Source organism: Triticum aestivum, chromosome 1B, assembly GCF_018294505.1.
Source record: "Triticum aestivum cultivar Chinese Spring chromosome 1B, IWGSC CS RefSeq v2.1, whole genome shotgun sequence".
NCBI classification, from domain to species: Eukaryota; Viridiplantae; Streptophyta; class Magnoliopsida; order Poales; family Poaceae; genus Triticum; species Triticum aestivum.
In genome coordinates, this window is record NC_057795.1 from 6,390,481 (window position 1) to 6,410,759 (window position 20,279).

The 20,279-nt window shown below is 42.3% G+C and overlaps 1 long non-coding RNA gene and 1 pseudogene across 1 annotated transcript; both read left to right on the forward strand.

Moving 5' to 3' along the window:
* Positions 1–5,689: 5,689 nt before the first annotated feature.
* On the forward strand, positions 5,690–8,337 carry LOC123103050 (uncharacterized). Its single transcript, XR_006449599.1, has 3 exons — positions 5,690–6,101; positions 6,202–6,291; positions 6,474–8,337. It is a non-coding gene; the product is annotated as an uncharacterized lncRNA (long non-coding RNA).
* Positions 8,338–8,821: 484 nt separating this feature from the next.
* Positions 8,822–17,191, forward strand: LOC123103041 (putative disease resistance protein RGA4; annotated as a pseudogene).
* The last annotated feature ends 3,088 nt before the right edge of the window (positions 17,192–20,279 follow it).

Genomic DNA, 20,279 nt, shown 5'->3' on the forward strand with positions numbered 1-20,279 from the left:
CACCCATGCATCACTTTTATTCATGCCTAGAGTATCTACAGTTAGGTGGATGTATTAGGTTAGCAGCTGTTCTAAATCTTCCACCGTCCTTACAGACCATATCTATTGGTTCTTGCAATAGTATTCAAGTCCTATCATGTCAGCTGGATGAGCTCCAGAAACCAGAGGCCACTATTTCCATAAATGTACCAGAGGCATTAAGAGCAGCAGCAAGAGAGCATTCACTTCCTCCTTGTCTAGAAAGTCTACTAATTACTGGATGTGCTGACATCGGAGGGGTTCTCCATCTGCCCACGTCCCTCAAGACACTAGCCCTACGACGCAACAGTAGGTTGACATCACTGGAGTCTCCGTTGAGAGAGCACTCCCCATCGCTGGAAAGCCTTGTGCTTGATGATTGCAGTGCCCTAGCATCCCTGCCAAATCATCCGCAAGCATATGAATCTCTCAGACGGCTTCAAATTAATGGATGTTCAGCTATAATGAAGCTACCTAGATGCTTGCAGCAGCAACTGGGCAGCATCGACTGCAAAGATTTAGATGCCCATTATGAAGGTATGCACGACTTTTCACCTTTCACACGTTTAATCAACAGATGCAAAGATTTAGATGCCCATTATGAAGGTATGCACGACTTTTCACCTTTCACCGTCCCATCACATGTACCACGTCAACATGTTTTTTAACCATAGTTTTGATGTCATATGGTATAAATTTCCGTGTTACATTACTTTGTATGAGTTTGTTCTGACAACATTTGTGTTATGTACAGAATTTAAACCATTTAAACTGAAGACATGGAAGGAAATATCAAGATCAGTCTGTAAGCAATGGCTGGCCGACAGTGACAGTGACAGCAGCAGCGATTGGTCAGAACAAACTCACGCTCGGTTTGGCCGTTGCTTGCCGAGTCGATTAACGAGACTGCTTTGAGCCTTCCAGCAAATTACTGTGCATCACCTGCGAGCTGGTGGCGCGACACGGCATGCAACATTAGCGCCCGTAGCCATCCCACCGCAATCTACTGCTGCTGGAATCTTTGGAAAGAAGGAAATACGCTAGTTTTGAAACAAAAATGTTTGCCTGAGGCTGAGTTATTTTCTCTGATCAACCAGGATAGCATCTTCGCCACTTATTCTGCCTCCTGGTTGAACAACAACGAGAATGAACCCCCACCACAGCCTAATTTGTTTTTTTTTACTTTATTTCCTTTGGTTTCTCAGGCACCCGAAGCCTGCTCTATGTAAACAACTTGTTAACTCTTCTCTGAAATGCGAAGGCAGTACAACTGCTGCTTCCTCAAAAAAAAAATAAACGGTAGGAAACAATTTCTTCGATGTGTTCCAAGATGCAAATTCCGTGAAGGTTATAGTGTTGAGAAGTGTTCCCGAAAAGAAGTCATTGCCTGAGTAAGCAATGTACTCCCTCCGTTCCATAATAATATTATCGTGGTTTTAGTTCAACGGAGGGAGAGCAATTATTCATGTATACTTACAGTTGTACCAAGAATCTGTGACACTGTGGTTATGTCATGGTTGTAATCAATCGGCTTTGCTTAACTTTGACCATTATCTTCTTCGGATTCAGATACTTTTAATGTGAATTAAATGATTTATCTCCTTCAACATTCCCAAGCTTTGGTACAAGTTGGTATATATGTTAGAATAAACCTTGCAAGTTCAGTTAGTTCAGTTAGCGATAGCTGCACTTTTCTTCAGTTTCGTCAATCTTTAGATAGCGAGATTAGCTCGAGGTTTAAACTACTTTGGCCGAGTCCTGCGCCCTACTGATTCGTTCGTGGGATGGCATGAGCATTGTGGATCGTAGTGGCGCATAGTCAGGAGGCCACGAGCCCTGTTTCCTTCATTGTAAGCCAATAAATACAATGAGAAAGAAAGCAGAAAACTGCAGCAAGTTGCGCAGGCAAAACCTCGTCTTCCACCTTAGTTCTCTGTGAGTTCATCGTCTTTGATTCTGACAATATATACTCAAGTTGTTTATACATTTCTATTGTGAATTTGTTATCTCCTTCAAAATTCCCCAAGATTTATTAGAAGTTGTGATATTTGTAATGGATGTTTAGTACTCTCTCCGTCTTTTAATACAATGTTACTTTTTTTGTCAAACTTTGTTTGTGCCTTTGTTGGTGACGCCGATGCTTGCCAATATTAAGGCTCTGTAATCAGTCGGCTTTAATTTGCTGAACTTTGACCTGTATGTTATTAGATACTTGTAGTGTGAATACATGTAGAAGGTGTTGGGATACTCACGTTTGTGAAACAGAACACTTGTGGTGTGCAGTGCACAAGCTATCTCGTGATATGTATGATCGATGCAACAGGTATATATATCTCATGACCATTTGTATCCACCGCCACTGTTTTCCCCTTGTTGCTGACAGAGATTCTCTCGCCGTTGGCATCAATGTTGCACGGAGCAAGAATTGTGGAAAGTCTAGAGAGATATGAATTGAGAAAGCAGAGGGCAACACTAGGGGTAGAACAGAGAAGCATCAAAGCAAATAAAAAATATTCACAAGAAATTGGCACACCCTATTTACTGCGAGCAATGCAAGAGCAGGTACTTGTTCAGTCCAGCAACTTTGCTTCAGAGCCTTGCTGGAACTCTTAAGATGAACCTTTTTTTGCAACTGCAGTTACCGCTCAAGTACTCATTGGTTCAGGAACTCTTCACCATTCTTTTAATGCAAGATCACTCCAACCAAACACACTATTTCTCCTTACTTTGGCTTTTTTTGGTAGGTAATAAGAAACTAACTATTCAAGTAGATAGAATTGGGCATAGGGGGCATAGTGAATGGATCAAAAGTTTCTAAAAAAATAGCTTTTTTATTGGAGGGGATCAAGTTATGGTGTTGTATTGTTTCTTTACAGCCTCCCGTAGTCTGTCAGTCCTCTGCTTTTTTATCGTGTACTGTTAGTAATGATCTTGATCCCACACTGTTCTCTTGAGATCTGCCCAGTTCCTTGCAGTGGCTTAACTGCAATCTGTAGTACCATTCACAATTCTGCTCAGCTCTTGACTCTCGCCTACACTATTTACTCTGTCGATTCAACCCGAAGCCTTGAATTTTTCTCTTGAGATTGCACGAGCGCTGCAAACGGGTGGTAAACCTTACTCCTTATCTTGCTTTTGCGAGCTGGATTGCCGTAGCTTGTCTGCTATCAGATTTAATTTGACTGTCACATTTTTTGTATTTCTTCTTACCCCCTGTGCCAGGCTGCTCAACTTCCTACAAGTATTCAAGTGCTGATTTGTTGGTTCTACAGTCTACACTCAGGTATTCGATAACCTCATGATGAGGAATTCTTAGCTTGTTTGTTTACTACTCAAAGAGTGGAGCACCGTTAGGGGAATCCCCAAGTCTGTGTCTCTGTCTTGAGCAATACTGTATGAATGGTGATCTCTTTCATGAGCTGTTTTAGCAATGGAATCTTGTTTGTTTCAGCAATGGTTCAGAAAATACTCTAAAAAAACAAGCAAAGGTGGGAGGAGGTACCAAAAAAAAACCATGGGAGGTGGGACGAAAAAAAACCTGGAAGCGAGACTACCAACTGCTCCATTAGGAGTAGATATATACGATGAATATTTGTTAAATGTACAATGATTGTTTAGTATGCGATGATTTTTTTACATATACACGATTGACTTTTTATGATATACGATGATTTTTTTTATACATCAAGCGTTTTTGTTAATACACACTGAACAGTTTTTGACTTCATGGTGAACTTTTTTTTAATATATACACTGGAATTTTTTATGATTTACAATGCATATCTTTGTACATGTATTACATTGTTTAATATACGAAGAATTTTTTGTTTTATACATCCAACATTTTTTTAATACACATCGAACAGTTTTTAATACAGAGCTGAACTTTTTTTTAATATACACAAAACTCTTTTATAAAACACACGCTGAAATTTTGTCTAAAATATTTTTTAATAAGTTTTTAAATATCTATGGGACAGAGGGAGTAGCTCCTAAAAAATAACAGTTTTTTGTAAAAAAAAGATTGAATAACCCAATAGAAGAAAGAAGAAAAACAGGTCGCGGGAAGAATGGTCCTATTCGCGCCTATATTCTGCGATAGTTCGACTATTTGCCGCTCGCAGGCGGGAAATAGGAGCTCTCCGTCACGGGCACCACCAAGTTGGAACTGGGCTATGTTTTCCGAGACCCCAATGTGACAAGCCCAACCCACAGTTCGCCGATCTGTGTCTTCCTCCTCGCCGGCTGGACCGCCTCCCGCCGCAGCCGCTCGCCGGCGCAGGCTCTCCCGAATCCGATCGCTGCCCCGCTCGCCGTCGGTTCATGGAGGTGGAGGCACGAATCGCCCTATCACGTTCCGCGTCCTCCAGGCCCCCATCCCGCCACCGCTCAAGGTACTCACTCGTTCCCGTTCCCTTTGCTTTCCACCCTCAACCTCTCTCGTATCCTCTTCTGACCTCCATTTTTACCTCCTCTCGCAGATGGTCTTGGCAAGGAGGTCTCCGAGCTCCTCGTCTGGTGCGGGATGTGCGTCGCCGGCAGCCACTCCGGCCTCCCCGTGAACACAAGGTATAGGTCCTCCTCCCCCGTCTCTTCTGCGATTCGATTCACAAGAATTTAAGAGGCACACCCATATGCGTGCTAGCCTCGTGAATCAGGAGGATCAGGAAGCAGGTTTCAGCTGCGTAGCCGGACAATGATGCACATTTGTGGCTTTGCTAGCCTAGCTTAATAACTCTGTGCTCTATGTGGATGTTACTTCAAATACTCATCGAAATTCCGCCTATGCGCGCTATGCAGCTGGAGGAGAAGTGGTTGGCATGGAGGATCCCTTCATTTTTGACGTGCGAGAAGAAATCTCTTAGGCCTTGTTTGGTTGCGTGCCAAACCGATTGGATTGAAGGGGTTTGAGGGGGATTTAAACCTCTTGTAAGTCAAAATACAAATCAATCCTTGCCAATCCCCTCCAATCCTCTTGGGGAGAGGATTAACCGAACAAGCCCTTAGGAAGTTCGTCAGCTCAGTGGACTGAAGTGACATCCAATTTAGTCACAGCATCCAACCATCCGTATAATCTCAGCGCCTCTTCTGTTTTGTACCAGTCATATTTCATATGTGTATCAGTGGAAATATGCTTTCACCGGGCATGTTGGAGCGAGCGTATACCAAGTTCCCGGATTGCACCTATGATCCTAGCCATTAGTATGTTATAATTCCACATTTTCTTCATCTAATTTCTAAAGGCCTGACGACCTGTTATAGTCTTGTAGAGTGCTAAGCCGCCAAATCCACATTTCTACTGATCTAATTTCTAAATGATAATGTGCAGCATCTATCTCCTGATGAACCTATTTTAGGATAATTTTTTAGGGCATTTTTTGATGATTTTTCTGTAGCCCTTAAATAAAAGCAAATATAATCAAGTGCATTTCACATTAAGTTTTATGCCCAAGCTAGTTGTAAAGAACAAGTTGAATTTAGTTCTTATGATGTTATTATTGATGCCTTGTTCAAATCATACGGATGAGCATGGACTAATCTGTGATATATTGCTTAATACCGAAAAATTGTGCTAATTTATGAATGTGTTAATCCCGAAGATTCTGCTAATCTTATTTTTTGTGTGTGTGGGTGGGGGGAGGGGGGCAATTTGCCCTATGTTGGTCTCAGCATGAGGACTGTGCTAATCTGTGGAATAAATATATTGTTGTGCTGCCTAATTTGTGCTAATTCTGAAATATGGCGCCTCTCATCTCCAATAATAGCATGTGCAAACCCAAAATGTTAAGTTCTGAAGGACATGCAAGTGCCGATTATGTGCTTTTCCTGCTGATATGCACTGTAGTATATCAAAATGTACACTTGATGAGGTGTTTGAATTTTCAACTCGCATTTAGAGAGAGGGGTAGTGCAAAAACTAACTGGCGCAAGCTGTACACTGACAGCATACAGTCCGGCCTTCCCGTCAACATACAGTCTCTTTTGCGATTCGATTCACTTCAATTTAAGAGGCGTACCCATGAGCATGCCAGCTGCATGAATCAGGAGGGTCAGGAAGCAGAATTCAGCTGCGTAGCCGGACAGTATGTACATTTGTGGCTTTTCTAGCTGAATAGCTTTGTGTTTTGTGTGGATGTCACCTCAAGTAATCATCAAATTTCTCCTCCTGCACACACTATACAGGTGGAGAGGAAGCAATGGTGTGGACCTTCCGTTTCTTTTCAATGTCCGAGAAGGAAGTTCGTCCATTTGGTGGACCATAGCGACATCCAAGTAAGTTACAACGTCCAGTCATCTGTATATCTCAGTGGCTAATCAGTGTCCAACCGGAGCAGATTTCAATTGTGTAGCCTGATAGTCATGTACATTTGTGCTTTGCTGGCTGAATAATTTTGTGCATTTTGTGCACATCACTTCAATTAATAATCAAATTTCCTCCTACGCACGCTAAACAGGTGGATGAGAAGCAGTGTGCGTGGAAGCTCGATTCCTCTTTGAAGCTCTTACAAAGTTCATCCATTCGATGGACTGGAGCGATACCCAAGTTCGTTACAGCATCCAGTCATCTGCATATTCAGCATTTCTTCTGTTTTGCATACTGTCATATTTCATATGTGCATCTGGAAGGACTGAGTCACTGATCTCATTTATATGGCCACAGTCAGTGATCAATAAATAGGCACTGGAATTTATCTTCTAACATCACTGTTATCTGAGTTCTCTGTCTTTATTTTAGTTTGTTAAGCTGATAAAAAGATTTCCATGTCTCTTTATTCCGCTTTTCACTGTCTGACAATAATGGAACATATTAAGCTCTTCAAATTGGATCTCATACTCATATATACCTTTCATCTTCGAATAACAGGAGATCACCAAGTTGTGTTTTATCATATCACTATATTAAATATATCATTTGTCCATATGAACAAGAGATAATCACCTGGAAGCTGGTTATGCTCATCTTTGAGATCGATCCTGCCCCTTCAATGTTACTTAGAGTTGTTATTAGAAAAGGACAAGAAAACAACCACTTGCTTCCGGGTCAAAAAACATGTGATGCATTCGAGACTTAACGAATTCAAAAACCAACACTGTGGTCCTCCCTGCCCGGTATCCATGTGCCAGAATCATGAGTTGGTTGCGAGATCTTATGGGTTTCACCTCTAGCCTACCCCAACTTGGTTGGGACTAAAGGCTTTGTTGTTGTTGTTGCAAGTGGACGTTTTGTAATTGAAGTGCACATTGTCCCATATGGCTGTCATCACCTTGGTTTAGCCATTTGATTAATTTAAAACCTGCACCTTCAAGACCAACCACCTTGTTTATTTTTGCACTATTTATGCCTGGCTGATCTCATCAGGGCTATTGCTAACTGTTTTTACATTTGTTTGATGTGTCAACAGATTAAAATTCTGTTTTTTTAATCCTGAAAACTGAGTGTGTAACTGTAAACACAACTTTTATCAGTCTCAGCATAAGGTTCGCAAGCATGCCTCTCTCTGCCAGCTGATTATGATCGTTCTGAGATCAATCTACTCAATCATAATTAGAGGTGTCATTCAAAAAAAAAGGACAAGAAAAGAAGCACTTGCTTCAGAGATAAGTATGTGATGCATTCAAGATTCAACTAATGAAAAAAAAAATCTGGTCTCCCTGGGCGCCAGGTACTCGAGGTAAGTATGTGTTGTAGGTGTGCTGTCTGTCACACGTCTAGTCAGTGGAGGCACTTGTCTTATTTGCATTCTTTGGACCCTTTGTAATTGTAAAGAAAATTCATACCATTAGATAAGGTCATGGCCAGTGGAACGTCAATTTTGACAAAACTGCACTGAGCGTACTGACATAAATACGTAATATAATGCTTTAATTGCATATTTTGGTTGTCTGGTGATCTGGATGTGCACTGTATGCTGGTTGCCTTGCCCCTATTATACGTGAGCCCAAAAGAATGCCCAGTGCTGAGCTGTTACAAGATTGGATGGTTTGTGGTTGGTTTTCTATAATGAAATTCATCCACTTGGCTCCCATTTTCCTCACAATCAAAGCAAGCACGTCTTGTCCACACCATTCTCTTCTCCATCTGTGTCTTTATTTTTGTTTCACTGTATGTGCAGTTAAAAGTTAGGCTTATTCTGATTTTAGTTAGTTAAGTCGAGCTCGTTGAGCCGATATACAAAATTTCATATGGCCCCTTATGAACACTATATTAAGTACTCCCTCTGTAAACTAATATAAGAGCGTTTAGATCACTAAAATAGTGATCTAAACACTCTTATATTAGTTTACAGAAGGAGTATTACATATGTCATCATCACATAAATGCATATTGTCGAGTTGTGATTTATCATATCAGTATATTGAGTATTACATATCTCCATATGAACAAGAGATAATCATCATGGTCATTTCTGAGATCGATTATGTGCTTGATCTTAATTAGAGGTGTCATTAAAAAGGACAAGAAAATAACCATTTGCTTCAGGGTCTTCTCTCCAGCAGCAAGCATGTGATGTGTTAGAGTACGTAGTGGGCCTAATGGGCCCATTAGTCTTAGGGTTAATTAGAGATAAGGGTCGCTTGCTTAGGGATCAAGTAAGCCTTGATTGGGAGGCAAGTAAACCTCTCTATATAAAGAGAGGAGATATATCAATCTAATCAAGCAAGAATTAAGAAGGAAATCCCTTTCCTCTTGCCCAGCCGTGGGCAAAAAGGCCCTCGGCCGGCCCTCTCGCGCCCTCCTTCTAGCAGCGCCATAACAGTGATGCATTCAAGATTCAGCGAATTCACGGAAACCAATATTGTGGTCCTCCCTGCACGGTAGGTGCTGCTAGAGGTGAATTTTATTTTGCTATTGACAGTAGGTGTGCTGTCACACGTCCAATTGCTGGAGGTAATTGTTTAATTTGCATTCCTGCAACATTTGGTAGTATTTGGAAAGAAAATTTGTACCATTTGCTAAGGTCACAACAATGGAACGTCACCTTTGAAAAACTGCATTCGATGTACTGACAAAAAATCATAATGTAATGCTCTACTTGCAGTATTCTGAATGTACTGACATAAATTATTCCTACCTGCAAGTGGACATTTTGTAATTGAAGTGCAACACTGCCCCATATTGTTGTCTGCAACTCGGTTTAGCCATATGATCTCATGAGGGCTATTGCTTGAGATTAAAATGATGCTGCATATCCACCGCAAAAAAAAAAAAAGATGCTGCATATAATCTCATCAGGGTTATTGCTAATTGTTTCTATGTTTGTTTGATGTGTCAGCAGATTAAAATTCTATAGTTAATCCTTAAAACTGATGAGTATGTAACCACAATTCGCATCTTGTCTCAGCCTAAGGTTAGCAAGCATCTCTCGTGTATGCTTGTCAAGTTTCCATTTATCACATTAGAACATTATGTAATTAAATGTGGATATATGAACAAAGAGATAATGCTCTGCTAGCAGATTATGATAGTTTCTGATATTGGTCGTGTGCTCAATCATAATTAGAGGTGTCGTTTCAAAAAATGACAAGAAAATAACCACTTTCTTTGGAGATAATTATGTGATGCATTCAAGGCTCAACCAGTCCAAGAAAAGCACTATTCTGGTCTCCCTGGGTGGCAGGTACTTGAGATAAGTATATGTTGTAGTTGCGCAGTAGGTGTGCTGTCATATGTCTAGTCACTGGAGGTAATTGTTTAATTTACATTTCCATGACCTTTTCTAATCGGAAAGAAAAATTGTACCTTTTGCTATGGTCACACAGCCAATGGAATTGCTAAGGTCACACAGCCAATATTCCCTCTGTAAACAAATATAAGACCTTTTAGATTACCACTTTAGTGATCTAAAAGGTCTTATATTTTTTTACAGAGGGAGTACATAATATAGTGCTCCACTTGCAATATTCTTGATTGTTGACAGATACCATTTTCCTACCTGCAAGTGGACATTCTGTAATTGAAGTGCACATTGTCCCAAATGGGTGTCAGTGCCAGGCATTGTTAATACCAACCACCTTGTTTAGTTTGGCACCGTGTATGGCTGGCTGATCTCATGAGGGCTATTACTTTCTGATTAAAATGATGCTGCATATAATCTCATCAGGGTTGTTGCTAACTGTTTCTTCATTTGTTTCATGTGTCAACAGATTAGAATTTTATATTTAATCTTAGAAACTGAGGATTGTGTTAACCACAACTTGCATCAGTCTCAGCAAACTTTTGTATGGTTATCAAGTTGTGATTTATCACATCAGTACATTGTGTATTATATGTGCATATTTGAAGTACAAGCTCTTCGATTTAAAAGATCAGACTTGTTTCGCCTGGCACACTTTCTTGTAAACCACGGTATGATCTTTTAATATTTTTCTTTTACAATCAATATGGCCATGAGTCTGTTTACCACATTTCGTTATGACGATCTGCATATGAAAATCACACACGTGTTATGATCTTGTGTCCATTACAGATTTACTCCCGCTGATCCAAAAAAAGTGTCGTCTGAACTAAAGCCACGACACTCTTTTTGGATAGGAGGGAGTACCAAACATTGAAATTACTAGTTTCCTTCCATACATGCCAATATATGCCAATCATAGAGTAGCAATCATTTTGAAATGGGGGGAACAACGTGCAAGTGGTGCTGTTAGAATTAATAATTGTGGTCCTGCATTGCATATGGTGCTGTACGTAGCAACAGTAGGCACAAGTGGTGCTGCAAGTGCCGCATGCGAAGGCCAAAGACTTGAGTGAACCAAGGGACGCCATCAGTATTGACTGCTTCTTGTTATTCCATCCCTATGAGTGGCTGGCACACAGAAAGAGAGGAAGGCCACACAAGAGTCATCTATCTTGGCTGCTTCAAAGTCTCCCAAGCATTTCCCAGAGGAGTAACCGCCTGCCTGCAGTCCTGCCACAACTTCACAGGAGTAATCGCCTCACCGGCCAGGCTCTGTGGCTGCTGCTGCCTCTCCAACGCCGGAGCTGCTGCTGCTGCTCCTGCTCGGAGTCCACATGCAAGTCACCACGGCTTCAGGTAACTATTGTTGCGAGAGTGGATTGTTGATTTGTGATTAGTTCAAGCACAGGTCTGAAGCTTTATATACGTCTTGCTCACACCACCTCTTCTCCACTGATTATTCTGCAGTGTGCTTGTCGTGTGCCACGGGTCGAACTGTGGGAATTTCTTCTGAACATTCCAATGGCGGAGGTGGTGGTCACCATGGCTATCCGGCCATTGGTGTCCATGGTGATGAACAAGTCATCCAGCTACTTGCTGGACCAGTACAAGGTGATGGAGGGAATGGAGAAGCAGCACAAGATTCTCGAACGCAAACTTCCAGCCATCCTTGACGTCATCACTGATGCCGAGGAGCAGGCGACAACCCACAGGGAAGGGGTGAAAGCCTGGCTCCAGGAGCTCAAGACAGTCGCCTATCAGGCAAATGAAGTCTTTGATGAGTTCAAGTATGAAGCACTCCGCCGTGAAGCCAAAAAGAATGGGCACTATGCCAAGCTTGGTTTTGATGCAGTAAAACTGCTCCCTACTCACAGCCATATTGTATTCCGCCGCAGAATGGGTCGCAAGCTTTGCCAGATTCTAGAGACCATTGAGGGCCTCATAGCTGATATGCAGGCCTTTGGGTTCAAGAACCAACCACAACTGGTTTCAAAGGAGTGGAGGAAGACAGATTATGTTATCATTGACCCACGAGAAATTGCCGGTAGATCCAGACATGAAGACAAGAAGACTATTGTTGATATACTACTGGGTGAAGCTAGCAACTCAGATCTTGCAGTTGTTCCCATCGTTGGAATGGGGGGGCTTGGCAAGACCACGTTAGCACAGCTCATATACAATGAACTAGGAATTCAGAAGCATTTCCAGTTGTTGTTGTGGGTTTGTGTCTCTGATACCTTTGATGTGAACTCCCTAGCCAATAATATAGTTGAAGCATCTCCCAAGAGAAATGATGATATGGAGAAACCACCACTGGAGAGACTTCAGAAATTGGTCAAGGGGCAGCGATATCTCCTTGTATTAGATGATGTCTGGAACAGAGAGGTCCATAAGTGGGAAAGGCTGAAGTCTTGTCTTCAGCATGGTGGCAATGGTAGTGCAGTGTTGACAACAACTCGTGATAAACAAGTTGCTGAAATTATGGGTGCAAGTAGAACCTACAATCTCAATGTTTTGAATGACAACTTCATAAAGGAAATTATTATGGCTAGAGCATTCAGTTTAGAGAAAGAAAATCCTGCAGAGCTAGTCAGGATGGTTGATGAGATTGTGAAGAGATGTTCTGGATCTCCATTAGCTGCAACGGCATTGGGCTCTGTACTACGCACCAAGACCAGCGTGGAAGAATGGGAGGCTATATCATCCAGAAGCAGCATTTGCACCGAGGAAACTGGAATATTGCCAATACTCAAGCTTAGCTACAACGACTTACCATCACACATGAAGCAGTGCTTTGCTTTCTGTGCTGTATATCCCAAGGATTACAAGATTGATGTGGAGAAGTTGATCCAACTTTGGATCGCAAATGGCTTTATCCCAGAGCACAATGAAGATAGTCTTGAAACCATTGGAAAACATATTTTTGATGAGCTGGCCTCAAGGTCATTCTTTCTGGACATAGAGGAATTTAAGGGCGACAGAGAGTATTGCTTCAGAACTACATGTAAAATCCATGATCTTATGCATGATATTACAATATCTGTTATGGGAAAGGAATGTCTTGTTGCAACTAAGGAACCAAGTCAAAACAAGTGGCTTCCAGATACTGCTCGTCATTTGTTCTTGTCCTGTGAAGAAACAAAAGGCATTTTGAATGATTCTATGGACAAAAGATCCCCTGCTATCCAAACTCTGCTATGTGATAGTTCCGTGCGAAGCGCATTGCAGCATCTATCAAAATGTACCTCTTTGTGTGCCTTGAAGCACTGTATAAAGACAACATTATTTCTACTGAAACCAAAGTACCTTCATCAACTGAGGTACCTTGATCTCTCGAAAAGTTCTATCAAATCACTTTCTGAAGATATAAGTATTCTATATAACCTACAAACGTTGGACCTTTCCAATTGCTCTGATCTTGAGCAGCTTCCAAGTCAAATGAAGTATATGACTTCCCTCCGTCACCTCTACACTCATGGATGCTGGAGTTTGAAGAGCATACCGCCAGAAATAGGAAAACTCACTAACCTGCAGACACTCACATGTTTTGCAGCAGGAGTTAATGGACATGATTGTAGTGATGTTGCAGAGCTGCAAGGTTTAAACCTTTGTGGTCAGTGTCACGCCCAAGATGCGACCCTATCCTAAAGGAACTCGAAGGTCCCACCAAGGATAGAAGCGCATCTTGAAGACGCTTTTGCAAGGTGGATATCATTACATCAACATTACATAATAGTGGGGATACATACAATACATACAATGTCACATGAATACAACAATACAACATACAAGAACAACATCCAACTACAGATGAATCATAAACAGAAACTCAAACAATATCCACCCTGCTAGCCCAGGCTGCCGACCTGGAACCTATCCCCTGATCGAAGAAGCAGAAGAAGAAACTCCAAAACAAGCAACATCGCTCTCGCGTCATGATCATCGCATAACCTGTACCTGCAACTGTTGTTGTAGTAATCTGTGAGCCAAGAGGACTCAGCAATCCCATTACCATGGGTATCAAGACTAGCAAAGCTTAATAGGAAAGGAAGGGGTAAAGTGGTGAGGTTGCAGCAGCGACTAAGCAAGTATGGTGGCTAACATACGCAAATGAGAGCGAGAAGAGAAACAAGCGGAACGGTCGTGAAGCTAACAATGATCAAGAGGTGATCTTGAACACCTACTTACGTCAAACATAACCCAAAGACCGTGTTCACTTCCCGGACTCCGCCGAGAAGAGACCATCACGGCTACACACGCGGTTGATGCGTTTTAGTTCGGATCTGGTGTCAAGTTATCTACAACCGGACATTAACAAATTCCCATCTGCCACATAACCGCGGGCACGGCTAGGTTTAGATAGGCAGGGGCCGGCTGGGCCTAATGGGCCAGGAGGACTGCGAGGAAGCAGGCCGGCCTGGCTGCTGGGCTCTTCTCTCTCTCTCGCTCAAAAGGAAAAAAACAAAACAGAGATAAGAAATAAAAGAAAGAGAGGGTTAGGGAAAGAATTTGGACATGGGGATAATTTCCCTAGACTCACAGAAATAAGCTTGACCCAAGAAAAATGGAGTGGGCAAGATTGGAAGTATTAAATTCAAAGTCATTTGAATTTAATTCAAATGGTTTGAACAAGGACTAGGATTTATAAGTGTCCAAAAATGTTGAGATTTTTGGTGGAGCTTGGATGTGAGATAAAAGAATTAACGGCAAAGTTTTTGGGACCAAACTTGAAGTAGGGAAGGCATGAGAATTAAATTGTAAGTGTGTTATTGTGATCCAAAGTTAATGGAATATTTATAGTAGCTCCCTAAAATATTGGGAGGATATGTTTTAAAGAGAAATCACCATGTGAATTCCCTCGATTTAAATAGATCAACGATCTATGCAATTTATTTAGTTGAGTTTTAAAAAGGGTTGCATGATGACGTGATGCAATGCAAATGATGCAAATAGATGATATGCATGACATGAACAAAATGCAAAACAAAAGATAAAAACCCAACCACGGAGGAAATATCATATCGCATCTCCGGAAAGGGCAAGAGTTGGAGTTACGAATATGGAAAGTTGTATCCGGGGCGTTACAGTCAGCTAGAGCTATGTAAGGTGGAGAATATTAAAGAAGCGGAGGCAAAACTGGCAAATCTTGGGAACAAGAAGGATCTCAAAGAACTGACATTAAGATGGACTTCTGTTTGTGTCAGCAAGGTGCTCAACAATTTCAAACCTCATGGTGGGCTGCAGGTTCTGAAGATATATTCCTATGGAGGAGAGTGCATGGGTATGTTGCAAAACATGGTTGAGATCCATCTTTTTCATTGTGAAAGATTGCGATTTTTGTTCAGATGCAGTAGAATCTTCACTTTTCCAAAACTGAAGGTGCTTAATCTAGAACATCTGTTGGGTTTTGAGGGATGGTGGGAAATAGATGAGAGGCGAGAAGAACAAACAATATTTCCTGTGCTTGAGAAGTTGTTTATTAGAAATTGTGGAAAGTTGGTAGCATTACCTGAAGCGCCATTGCTGCAAGGACCATGTGGTGAAGGTGGTTATACATTGGTGCGCTCAGCATTTCCTGCCCTGAAGGTGCTCATAATGAAAGAGTTGGAGAGCTTTCAGAGATGGGATGCAGTCGAAGAGACTCAAGGAGAACACATACTGTTTCCTTGTCTAGAGGAACTATCACTTGAGAAATGCCCAAAGGTGGTAGCGTTACCTGAAGCATCATTGCTTCAAGAACCATGTAGTGGAGGTGGTTATAAATTGGTACGCTCCGCGTTTCCTGCTGTAAAAGTGCTCAAAATGGAAGACTTAGAGAAGTTTCAGAGATGGGATGCAGTCGAAGGGACATTGTTTCCTCAACTTGAGAAACTATCAGTTCAAAAGTGTCCCAAGATGATAGATTTACCTGAGGCACCAAAACTCAGTGTCTTAAAAATTAAAGATGGTAAGCAAGAGGTCTCCGACTTTGTAGGCAGATATTTGTCTTCATTGGCCAATCTGATACTGAAGCTAGAAAACACAGAAACAACATCAGAGGCTGAGTGCACTTCAATTGTACCGGTGGACAGCAAGGGGAAATGGAACCAAAAATCCCCTATTACAGTTATGGAGTTAGGATGCTGCAACTTATTCTTTGGATCAGGTGCACCGTAGCCGTGGCACTATTTTGTACACCTTGAAGAGTTGAAAATTGATAGATGCGATGTGCTTGTCCACTGGCCAGAGAAAGTGTTCCAAAGCTTGGTATCCTTGAGGATATTAGTGATTAAAAACTGCAAAAATCTGACCGGATACGCACAAGCTCCTGTTGAGCCATCAGCATCCGGAAGTAGTCAATGCCTGCCAGGTCTGAAGTCTCTTGAGTTAATAAGTTGTGCAAGTTTGGTAGAGATGTTCAACGTCCCAGCATCTCTCAACAAAATGGATATTGATGGGTGCATTAAGCTCGAGTCCATCTATGGCAAGCAGCAAGGCAAACCAGCGTTTGTTGAAGGTTCTTCTTGCAGTGAGGCAAACATGCCCACAGCTGTATCAGAGTCGCCATCCTCACCCATGATTCACTTTTCTTCATGCCTAGAATCTCTACGGTTATCTGATTGTGGAAGCTTACCAACGGTTCTAAATCTACCTCCGTCCTTAAAGACCATAGTTATTGTTTGCTGCAGTAGTATTCAATTCCTATCATGTCACCTGGGTGGGCTCCAGAAACCACAAGTCACCACCTCCATAAATGTACCAGAGCCATCAGCAGCAGCAGCAGCAACACGAGAGCATTCACTTCCTCCTTGTCTCCTATCTCTAGAAATATTGTTTGGCTGTGATGCCATGTTGGGGGGGATTCTCCGTCTGCCCACGTCTCTCAAGACACTGAGCATTGACAGCAACAGTAGGTTGACATCCCTGGAGTTTCAACTGAGAGAGCACCCCCCATCGTTGGAATCCCTTTGCCTTGAAAAATGCAGTGCCCTGGCATCCCTGCCGAATGAGCCACAGGCATACGGGTCTCTCAAATGGCTCTTTATTATGGACTGTCCAGCTATAAAGAAGCTCCCTAGATGCCTACAGCGGCGACTGGGTAGTCTTCGCTACAAACGACTAGATGCCCATCTTGAAGGTATGATGAACGTCGACACATTTAACCAACTAATGTAGTCATCCATCTCATCCTATGTCCCACGTCAAAATGTTTGTGCTCCCTCCGTCCCATAATGTAGGACTTTTTTGACACTAAAAACATCTTAGATTATGGGACAGAGGGAGTACAAGTTTGTTCCCCATTATTTTAATGGCATGTGGTATATACATTTTCATGTAGGATTTGTTTGTACAGTAATGGCGGCATCCCAAGTGTGTCAATCTGACATCGTTTGATATGTGCAGTAATGGCATCTAAACCGAAGACATGGAAGGAGATACCAAGACTGGTCCGTGAGCAGAGGCAGGCCGCTCGACAAGCCAGGGAAGGCCAGCAATCCACCATGCACGAGTAAACAGGGCAGAAACCATGAGGAAAACATGCATTCTTTTAGCTTCAAGCAATGTACTACTACTATGTTATTGTGTCATGATTGTTGTTGGCTTTGGTTTTTTACTTTGACCTTTATATTCTTATAAGATTAAGATACTTTCAATGTGGATCGATTCATCTCCTTGAGCATTTCCTGGGTTTAGTAGAATTTGGGATAGTATCTATGTACACATCTAGTATTTGTTGTTTGGTTGAGAAAACATTGGCCTTTGTTCAACTGGTTGAGAAGCTCTGTAAACTGTGTTTTTTATGATTTGATAATGAGGATGGTACGCCTGCAATGATGGTTAATTACTGGGGAGATGCCAAATCATCCATTTCCCAAGAGGAGGAATGAAAGCTTCGACTCGTTGAGAAACTGTCTTGATGCTGTGAAACTTGCTGGTGGCTGCACTCTGCTACCTGTGATTGCTTGTAAAACTCAACTGTCACCAGAGCTGCTTTGGCAGCCCAGTGTTCCACCAAGAAGATTTTTTGATCCAATCTGCTGAATTATGCCACACAACATAATTATTGATCAATGATCCGCACAGCACCTGCGCCACATAATTTTTTTGATCCCACAAAGAACATGCTGCAGCTCAACCTAGATCAATTTTTTTGCAAGAGCAGCAAGTTTGACCACCTAATAATACACACAAAAAACATACTACTAATTTGCACCCGCAATTAATGTTCAATTTTGCACAACAATAACAATGAATGCATCATGGAGCTCATACCCGGTCTCGCCTTGACCGGTGCGATCCATTTACCAGGTGATTGTTATGTGCTTGGCTGAACTTCGACCTATATGTTCTTCAGATATACTTGTAATGTGAATTAGTTCGTCTCCTTCAACATTTCCTAGGTTTAGTAGAGGTTGGGATAATATATACTCACACCTGTGAGCTATCTATGCATGCATCTAGCTTTACTGTTGTTGAGAAAACCTTGGCCTTGAGCTTGTTGAGAAATTTTAACTGCTCTGCAGTTTGGAGTCCTGTTTGAACTTCGAAGGATGCTGTGAATTCCTTGGATAATATAGATAGGCCTGATTCCTGATGGTTTCTCTGCTAGAGTGCTACTATCACTCTGTTGTTACGTACTTGAGAAGACATTGGCCTTTAAATTGTTCAAGCTACTTCAAATTGTGGAGAAACCATCTGCACTCTGTAGTTTGCAGCCTGCCCAAGGATGCTGTGAAATAGGCCTCCCTGCTGTCTGCTTTGCTCTGCTAGCAAGGGTAATGAATGCCTTGTGATTTCCTCTACAACTGAATTGTAAAGCAGTCGCTCTCGGTGGAGAATTGTTGGGGCCGGTGATGTGGGGTGACTGCTTGGCGTTGAGCCGACCATCGCTGGGTTTTGTTCTCTGCTGCTCCTTTGGTTGGGTCAGCAGTTTAGTCTCATGTGCGCTGTTGCCCCAGTAGTGCTCTCTCTATATGTCTGAATAACTTCAACCACATTTCCTCCCAAGATGAAATTTGTTTCCCAACCCGCTGATCTGCGTGTTGACACCAGATTTTGGCACGGTCAATAACTTATTTAAAATGGCCTCAAATGGAGAAGTGATCTTCATGAAAGAGTTCCGCATTGTTGATATGAACATCGTTGAAGTTTGGGTCATCGCCGTCCGATTTCATGTCGAAGACCGAAACTATGCTCAAAGTACTAAGATCTTATATTCAGAGTACAGTTTGGCCGATTAAGCCCCCAAGACGACCTCAAATGGAAAACTGATCTACACGGATTGTCTTCGTCTCGTCGAAGCGATCGCTTTTGATATAAAAATCGTCCAAATCCGAGTTTGTATGCAAAAGTTAGAGCAATCGGAGTGTAGCCCTGTCACGAGGCGAAATATGGCGCGCCCCACCAGACGCCATGTCTGATTGGTAGCGCGAGTAAACAGATCTTTTGCGTGAGCTATTTGACCCTCAAGATGACCTCTGATCAAAAAACGTTCAACATAAAAGTTGTTCGTATCGTCGAAACGGCCAAGATTGCTTTTGGACTCGTTTTCATCTGAGGTCGTTTACCACCACAAAAAAGACCCGCAAGGTGCAGCCAGTTTAAACCCAACAGTTTTGGAAAGTTCGGACAAGACCAATCCGCATTTGACTAGGGTTTTGGACGTGAATCCAAGCCTTTTCCACGGGAAGTCCAGCCGCCTCTTATATACCTAAGGGGTGACGGCCGATTGAACAACACACAATCGATCAATCAATCTACCACTTTTTATCTTTTATCTTTTCTCCTTAACCCTAGTTCTTCTTCTTCCTCGTTCTTCGTTCGTTCTTCTTCATTGCAGGGCGGCGAACCTCGAGGCCCTAGGGGCGATCAGGTCGACCTAGGGCAGCCCATAGCCGCCGCGCGCCTAGACGGGGTCCCTCCCGGGCGTGTGGGGTTTCGGGTCCCAAAAGCGCCGGCTTGCTGTCTTGCGTATCGCGCTGGAAGTCGGCCTCCCGCGGTGTGAGTTGCGGAGCATATCCCTCGGCGCCGCGGGTACACATCTACGTGTTCGTGTGACGCGTTCCAGCGTCAACACACTTTTTGGCGACTCCGCTGGGGACGAAGCTTCGAACGGTCTCCGGTCCGTTCTTACTACGAAGAGATCGTCATCTAGGGTTTGCAGTCTACAAAGGTAATATGAATACCCAATCCCTTTATGTAGATGCATATAATTCATATGGTGTTACTAGATCGTTCAATGAGTATACTCTATCGGCCAACCCTAGTTTTTTCAATCATGCAACTAACTACGTGCAAGGGCCGATTCAAAGTAATTTATATACTTCAACTTCTTATGATATTAGTAACATGCACCATATGTATCCCAACTCACATGCATCGGCAACCCAGCAAATTCATATGCCGATGAGCAACATGATGAGTTTGATTAATCAATTTGAAACACCCCAATTTAGAATTTCCAATGCCATACAAGAAAGTGTTTCACCCTTTTATTCATCGGCAGCTAATGTGCGATATACTAATCCAGCCATGGCGATGAATGAGAGAATTGGCCATGCTACTAATGGCTATTCGGCTAATTACTCTCAACCGTCATAT